Below are 8,432 nucleotides of genomic sequence, written 5' to 3'. Positions count from 1 at the left end.
TGGTGCATAATTTTCATACATGAGGAAAGTGTAAAAACATTACTTGATAGAGTAAGCTGGGTATGTAAATCAAATGTGCAAGAGGTTATGTTTAAATGGTGTTCAGCTGGTTCTAAGAGATGAAAAATCATGATTCATTGCCTGGAAGAAATATTTGAACATAGTTGTTATGAATTCCTACAACAGGCCTGCAGTTAATTTTCAGTGCAAGTGTGCATTGTCTTTGATTATTGCCTTGGCCCTATTACTGCAAAAGAGGAAAAACTTGTATTTTCACTTGCAGTGAAATGAGGACATGCATCCTGGGCCACATCACCAGGATCCTTAGACTGGATTTGGGCATCAGTGTTGTCTAGTTGTGACTTTTAACTGTCCCAAGCAGCAAGGACTGCAGCAGTTCTCATGGTGACTTTGCCAGCCAAAATTGTCAGGTTCTGCCTAATCACCACCTCAAGCTCAGCACTTTCCCTCCTGTATTTTAAATAAATATTCAGATACTTGTCTGATTTTATATATATTTATTGTACCTTCACAAATCCACAGTGGTTTTCTTCCATTCCTACATGTGTTGTTCCTGGGACTGTAGCCCTGTGAAACCAAGCTGCTGTGTGTGGTACAGGTATTCAAGGTAATGGTGAAAGGGTCAGCCTGTCCCTGTAGTGACCTGGGGATTTTTGCCTAATTAGCTCTGGTTTTTGGTACCCACATTGAACTTTGTGTTGCTCTGAAACCTCAGCCTGCAATGTTTCTTCTCCTTGTGACTGTCTGTAGCTACCCTTTAACAAACTGCTATTTCTAACCTGTTCCCTATAAATTGTTTTTTTGATTAATACTTTTCCAACTTCTGAAGTAATTTTGTGACTTGTCTTTGCATTTGCTTTGTTTTTTGCCAGTATTGCTCTGTTAATGAGAACCCTGAATATGAATTCGGTATGTTTTTTTTTATGTCCCATGCTCTCTGCAGTTGCAGGTGCAGCTCACACAATGTCCTGGCTGAACATAGATTTCCACTTGTACTATCTTTTATTTGCCTGAATTCCTTCTTAACTAATTCTCTGAGAGGGGCCTCAGTCTTCTGGCTTCTGCATTGTCTGGTTTGGTTTGTGAAGTTCATCTGCATTAAACTAACACAGATGTTTTGCTCTTAATTAAAACATTAATGACCTATCATTGATCCACTGGTATGGATCTTCTTTCCTCTCTTTTAATTCAGTAATTTGTTTACCTGTTTTTTCCCTTAAATAATTTTCCTTGTAGCCCTATTCTCATCCAATAGTTCTTAAGTGGATTCTGGTTTTTTTTTCTGATGTATGCTCTGCACAAAATAAATGCTGATAGTGAGCTGCTTTGTATTATAAACTTGTATCAAAGTTTCAAGCATTTCAAAAGACTGCTGGTCAACCTTGGAACTATTAGTTGAAAAAGTGTGGCCAAGTCATGAAGATGCAGTTTCATCCATGACTGAATTTCAGGTCCTCATTATTTTAAAGAAAAAGATGTTTTAAAATTTTTTTAAAATATTTTAATTTTTAAACTATACGAAAGGGGATGATGTGAGGTTATGAAAAACAAATTTTGGGCTTAAAAAATAGTCTGTTCCAGCAAACTGCTAATTTAAATGTATAATGTGAGCCTTTACAAGAACTTGTTATGCATATTTTAGAGCTATCAAGGTGTCACTGTAAAAATGGCTCTGTGTGCCTGGATAAATTATGCAACGGGTCTCCCAAAGGTGTGAATGATCACTAACATTTTGTTGTTGATGGGGATGCTCTGTTCATTTTTCCTGTGTGACTGACCATTTTTGTTCGTGTAATGCAGCCACAGGTGATGTACAGCTTGTTTGCAGAAAGGTAAGATGTGCTACATCTGTTTACTCTCAGTAGTTGTCTTGTGTTTGTGCTTTGGAAAAGCCAGAGGAGAATATTTGTTACAGCTTCAAAGGTGTGGTTTTTCAAGGACTCTGATATGTATCATTCTAAAATTTATGTAACTGATACAAATTTAACTTGTGCTCACCTGGAGGCCTGTTACTTGTGTCGCCTCTGCTGCGGTTTTGTTCCTCGTCCTTCCATGTCACTCCTGTAACTTGTGCCAGCTCTGCTCGGGGTGCTGAGCCTGGAACCCCAAATACCCAAACCTGTATTTATGCTTAGCATTGTACACATCTATGAACTCTGTATTGCATTTGCTTTTTCTAAATGGTGCTAAACATAGAAGTAGAGACCCAATGTACTTGCTTCCTCTGGTTATTCGTTCAGCCGGAAAACTTGATTGATCTCGCTTGGAAAACACTTTCTTCCCCAGGTCTATTCCTGTGAAAGCAAGCTAATGATCTCAGTTAAGCCCATTTAACTCATTTCTCTATGTCCTTCTATGTAGAGCTCTCCAAACATTTTAGCTCTGCAATTTAGCTCCAGTGCTGTCGTTTGTGCTCCAGCACTGGGTAAGGGTGGGGTGGCTCTTTGATGGTGGGCACTCCACTGTTGGGAATGAGGTCAGGCACAGAAACTCCCTGCTGGGTCCGTGTTGCTTTCCAAGTCCAGTGGTAATACTGAGGTCAGATGGGTGTGAACTTCAAAGCAGGAGGTTGTACTTGGGTCTCATAGCTTGGGTACCACAGTAAAAAGCAGGAGCTGGTCCTTGCAGCAGGAGAGTGAGCCCTGCTCCTTTTACTCTGCAGTTTTGCAGATGAGTTTCTGCAGTAATCAAATTAATTTTGCAGGAAGTGTAAGAGTAACATGCCTGCTTTCTTTAAAAAAAGAAACTCCAAGAAGACCCCTACACCATTAGAAGGTCAATTATAAATTACCTTCTGGTTCCCGGAAGGGTAAAAGTGCTTTGGTCTGGGTTTCCCCGGGGGCGCTGGGGGCTGGGAGCGCATTGCATCTCTTTCTGGAGTGAAGCCGTGTGCTGGCTGTCCCTGCGTGGGACGGGGCCGCGCTTCCCTCGCTCCGGAGGCCGGAGCATCCCCGCTGTCCCGGGCCGTGCCCTGGTTGTGTCCTGGGGATCCCCGGCTGCGCTGCTCCCGGCCAGGCTGCTCCAGCGGGGCGGGGAGGGCTCGGCGGGGCCGCCCCGCTGCTGCTTCTGCGGATGGTGATGGTGGTGATGGTGATGGTGTGATGGTGATGGTGCTGGTGGTGATGGTGATGATGATGGTGGGCGGAGGGCGAGGGCGCTGCCGCAGCCCCGCCGGTCCGAGCCCCTCGGGGCGTGCCCGGGCCCGGAGCGGCTCCCGCAGCCGCCCCCGCTGCCAGCCCGGGACAGGAGCAGCGCGGAGCCGCTGCAGCCCAGCCTTGCTCTGTCAGGAGCAGCAGCGGAAGGAGCACACGCCTCTGGATTACACTGGGACCTCACCGCAAACATAGGTGGCTTGGTTTGCTGTGCCTCTGGAGGTGACTGCATGCAGTGGGTCTTCCTTTATTTTCTCCTTTTGTTTCTAGGCCTTATTAGTTTAGGAGCTGCTTTAAACTAAGAAGACATCGATCCATAGTTTTGCTTATGCTAAATGACGTTTTTGATGGCAGTTTGTTCTTGGAACTTCCAGAGCTGCTAAAAGATTTAACATCACTTACATTTCAAGTGACTCTGCTGCAGCAGTGCCATTAGGAATGCTTTGGATCTGCCCTTTGGATCTTTGCCTCAGACCAGGACCAGTGGGATGGCAGCAGTGCCTAATGTCCTCCTCTGTATGGTAAAATATAACTGCTAGGACTGAGCTAAGTAATACACTATTATATTCCAGGGATAAGTTATAGCCATGAATGTGCATTTTGATACATGGAATTCCAACATATTAATAGAATGCTTAACTAATACAATTGGCAGTCAAGCCTCTGGACCCTAAGTCGCAACTACTTGAAGTTGATAACTTTAATCTTGAATCAAATAAATAACAAACCTAAAGCTTCTCAAACATGCTGATCTGGGATGCCCCTCTAGGAAATAGAAAAACAGTCTAAAAAATTTTGTTGTCTGCTTAGAAATGAAAGGGAAGGCTTCAGGCACATTCCAGGGCTCCCAGGACATGACCTCCAGCCTTCAGCAGGATGCAGTTACATTAAAACATTCACCATTTCAAACACTCTTGGCAGTATGCCGCTGAGTTTTGGGTTCCTTGTCCCTTTTAATTATCAGAGCTTTCTTTTGTGTTTGCAGCCCTACTTATCGTGAAGTCCCAGCCTACTTATGTTGCATGTAATTGCTTTATTGATCCATTCCCAGAGTGTAAATTGAACCTTTGGGCTCGGCCTGGAGGAACGAGAGCTGGATAGGGGCACTGCTTTAGAAGAAAATGTAATCTCCGTAGAGTTCCAGTTGTCCCTTACAGCACCTTTTTATCAACAGGATGAAGTTGCTGTGGCCTTTGAGCAGCCACAACTTCACCTGGGTACATCAGATTAATGGCTTTCATCAGCAGGCAGAGTGAAAGAGCAGCTAGAAGGGAAAATGGAGCCTTTAAACCCAACTACATCTGTTGGAAAAATAGAATCTGCTGGGAATCCAGACCCTGGGACTGGACCAACAGTGCAAATGTAAAAGTTTCATTCCTTAATCAAATATAAAAAAGTCTTTAACAAGAATAACAACTTGAACAATTTTTTAAAATGTTTTTCAGAAAATTAATATGGAATAGTAAATTTTCTTTTGGTGATTGGGTTAAGTTTTTTTGGGGAGGGGGAAGGGGAAATCTGTGCAGTCTTTGAGGGTTTGTATTAATAATGAAGATAGTTTTCCTGAGCATTAAAGAAAAGAGTACTTTAAATGAAAAATTATATATAACCATTATTACATTTTATTATCTAAAACCTATTTATCATACATCTCTTGATTTGGCCTGTTGAAACATTCAGTGTTTGTCAAAGTGGTGCAGAGCTCTGTAGCAAGGGCTGCAGCAGAACATCCATGAATGTAGTTTTGTACACATATATTCTGAGGAAACAAACTCTCTGGGAGTCTTTATTGTTTATGTGTAATAGGTTCACTGTATTTATAATTATTTCAGAACATAGCCTGAATCCCAGAAGTTCTCTGTGGGACATGGATTTTGAAAGACTGTTGCCCAGTAAGAAAACCCTTCCTGGGACTGTGGGCCCTTAGAAACCCTCCAGCCTGGTCAGAAGCAGCTCTCCCTTGAGTTATCACAGAAGTTTGCTAAGTGAGACCCTGGGCCAGAAGCCACCAGAAAAGCCCTTGTCCAGTGAAGTATTCCTTAAACCCTTCAGATATATTTTAATGGATACCTCTGGACCTAGCTTGGCCTGGAATCTCTCTTGGTTTTGCAGCTGTGATCAAAATGCCAACCTGCTCAAAACTCACATTAGTGCTCTCAAGGTGATCCAGCACAAGATGTTCTTGCTATACAAGATGCTCTAGCTTTTTGGGAATATGGGAATGTTGTCTCAAGGCCAGCAGTCCATGACTTTCTCTCTGATCCAGAAGCAAATGATTAAACCAAGAAAAGTGCCAGTAAAGCCCAAAGAGGAACAAACTGGTAGGTACACAAGGAGGAGATGTGGGTTTGGTATCTCAAACACTTTCTGGTGCTGGCTGACAGGAACAGGAGGGGTGGGCATTGCTGGGTGTAGCCTGGTTTGGGTGAGTGCTGTGCTGTGCCAGGAACTGCACTCAGTGCCTGGGCTGAGACACAGCTGGGCTTGGCAGGGTCAGTGAAGGATGGGCAGGACTGCTGAAGGATGGGCAGGATCGATAGAGGATGGGCAGGACTGCTGAAGGATGGGCAGGATCGATAGAGGATGGGCAGGATCAGGGCAAGATTGGCAGAGGATGGGCAGGGTCAACGAATGATGGGCAGGATTGATAGAGGGATGGGCAGGACTGCTGGATGATGGCCAGGACCAGTGAAGGATGGGCAGGACCAGTGAATGTTAGCCAGGATCAGTGAGGGATGGGCAGTGTCGCTGGAGGATGGCCAGGACCAGTGAAAGATGGCCAGCACCACTGGAGGAAGGGCAGAACCAGTGAAGGATGTCCAGGACCGCTGGAGGATGGGCAGGACTCCTGGAGAATGGGCAGGATTGGTGAAGGATGGCCAGGACCGCTGCGGGATGGACAGGATCGATAGAGGATGGGCAGGGTCAGTGCAGGATGGGCAGGATCGATAGAGGATGGGCAGGATCGATAGAGGATGGGCAGGACCCCTGCAGGATGGGCAGGACCCCTGCAGGATGGGCAGGATCGATAGAGGATGGGCAGTACCAGTGCAGGATGGGCAGGGTCAGTGCAGGATGGGCAGGATCGATAGAGGATGGGCAGGATCGATAGAGGATGGGCAGTACCAGTGCAGGATGGGCAGGATCGATAGAGGATGGGCAGGATCGATAGAGGATGGGCAGTACCAGTGCAGGATGGGCCGGATCGATAGAGGATGGGCCGGATCGATAGAGGATGGGCAGGATCGATAGAGGATGGGCCGGATCGATAGAGGATGGGCCGGATCGATAGAGGATGGGCAGTACCAGTGCAGGATGGGCCGGATCGATAGAGGATGGGCAGGATCGATAGAGGATGGGCAGTACCAGTGCAGGTACCAGGATGGGCCGGGTCGCGGGGCAGCGGCTGTGCAAGGGCGCCGCCTCCCGGCCGCCTGCGGCTCTGCAGGGACGGTCGGCGCCCGTGTCCCCCCCGTGTGTCCCTCCCGTGTGTCCCCCCGTGTGTCCCCCTCGTGTGTCCCCCCCTCGTGTGTCCCCCCGTGTCCCCCCGTGTCCGTGTCCCTGGGGACTCCGGGCTCGCACACTGCGGCGAGCCTCCCGCTGCCGGAGTTATCCCGCGGCGCCTCCAGCGCTCCGTGGGAACGGGGTGCTGCCCAGGGGATGCTGCCTCCGTTCCTCCTTCCTTTCTCGAAGGAAACAGGAAACCGCCCAGCGAGGGAGTGTGCCCGGGAAAAAATCACACAGGAGGAACCTCCCTGCACTTGTGTGCCAGAGCTGAGTCCCTGGGCAGGGATGTCCGTGCCCTGCGAGTGAATTCCCGCACACCACTGACCCAGATTGGCTTGGTTCTCCGCCCTGGCCTTACCACGGAAATCTCAGCCATCGATATTTGCTATTGAACCCTCCAGCTGTGTTTGTAGGCAAAGCATCACAAGCACTGCCACGTGCCAAGACGCAGGATGGCCGAGGTTGTCTCGTCCCTGGCAGCCCATTACAGAAAATGACCCATTTTGGTTTGTTAGGAGAGTAAGCACAGTTTATAACCCACAGCAGCACTAGGAGGAGGGATCAGGTTGGTTATTTCTGTGAGGAAAAGTTACACCAGGCGTGCGTCGGAGGCAGCGAGCGTTAGTCATGATTTCTCATTTGCAGGTGTGGGGTTGCTCGGGAGTGTTCTCACGCTGCGGATGCATCCTGTAACAGAGGGCTGCAGGCTAAACTTCATCCTGGCGCTGCTGCAAAACAGAAATCAGCTTGGGAAAATGGAATCTAATGAGTGAAAGGGAAAGAGCTTAGCTGCTGAGCACCACTCCACAGATAGTAATGGGGGTTCTGTGTTTACCTTGATAAGAGACAGCAATTTTTAGAAAACAGGGTGATATGTTCAGTCCCTTTTATTCTGAAATTTTATTCCTCAGGACAGTGAAAACTTAATATGGAGTGAAATGGCATTGAAATCTTTCATCTGAGAGTAGTTCCCTCAAAAAAAAAAGGAATTCAAACTAGTCTATTTCTGGCTACACCAGAGAAAATGCCTTTAATGGATTTAAACAGTACTCACACCTTCAAGATTTTGGTTGCTTTTTCAGGAAAAGTCCCAGGTAAGCAGGAGTGACTTTGGCTTTGCTGATTGTTCTGTAAGGACTGCACAAAGCTTAGCACTCACCAAGTGCTTTCCACTTACCTCAGCTATTACCATGTTAGATTAATTGATTGGATTAGTTGATATCTCTTATTTAGCTTGCAAGTTTGTGAAATCTTTTGCATGAAGTAAATACTTAAAATAACAATGTATGAGATTTCTAGGGCCCTGGCAGATTTAAAAGGTTCAGGTCCTCTTCAAATTTTGCACTTCTACCAACATTCTGTTCAGAGAATTCAGTGTGTTTTAAGACAAAATACTCTTCTTTGTCTTGTCTTGCCTGAAACTTCCACCAGTAGAAAATTTTCTCTTAAAAATGGAGTGAAACCTCCTATACTTCTGGTAACAGCTCTGTGTTCCCATGACCTGCATTCATATGTGTCATTTTCAGATAAGGGGGAGGCACAACGCTGACTAATGCTGCTTTTTTGGAAGGAAAATGACAAAAGCCATTTGAGACAGGAATAGAAGTGCCAGCACTGAATGACAGATGAACAGCTGGTAGCAAAGGTGGCAGCTCTAGCATTTCCCTGTGTTTATGGAGTATTGAAACAAGGGAGTGTTATCTGGGTTTGTTTTTCTGGGCTGAATGTTTATCTTCAGGTTCAGCAATTCTC

This window comes from Melospiza melodia, chromosome 15 (genome assembly GCF_035770615.1).
Source record: "Melospiza melodia melodia isolate bMelMel2 chromosome 15, bMelMel2.pri, whole genome shotgun sequence".
In the NCBI taxonomy this organism is placed as follows: Eukaryota; Metazoa; Chordata; class Aves; order Passeriformes; family Passerellidae; genus Melospiza; species Melospiza melodia.
The sequence above is the reverse complement of the archived record's forward strand: the minus strand, read 5'-3'. Positions refer to the sequence as shown.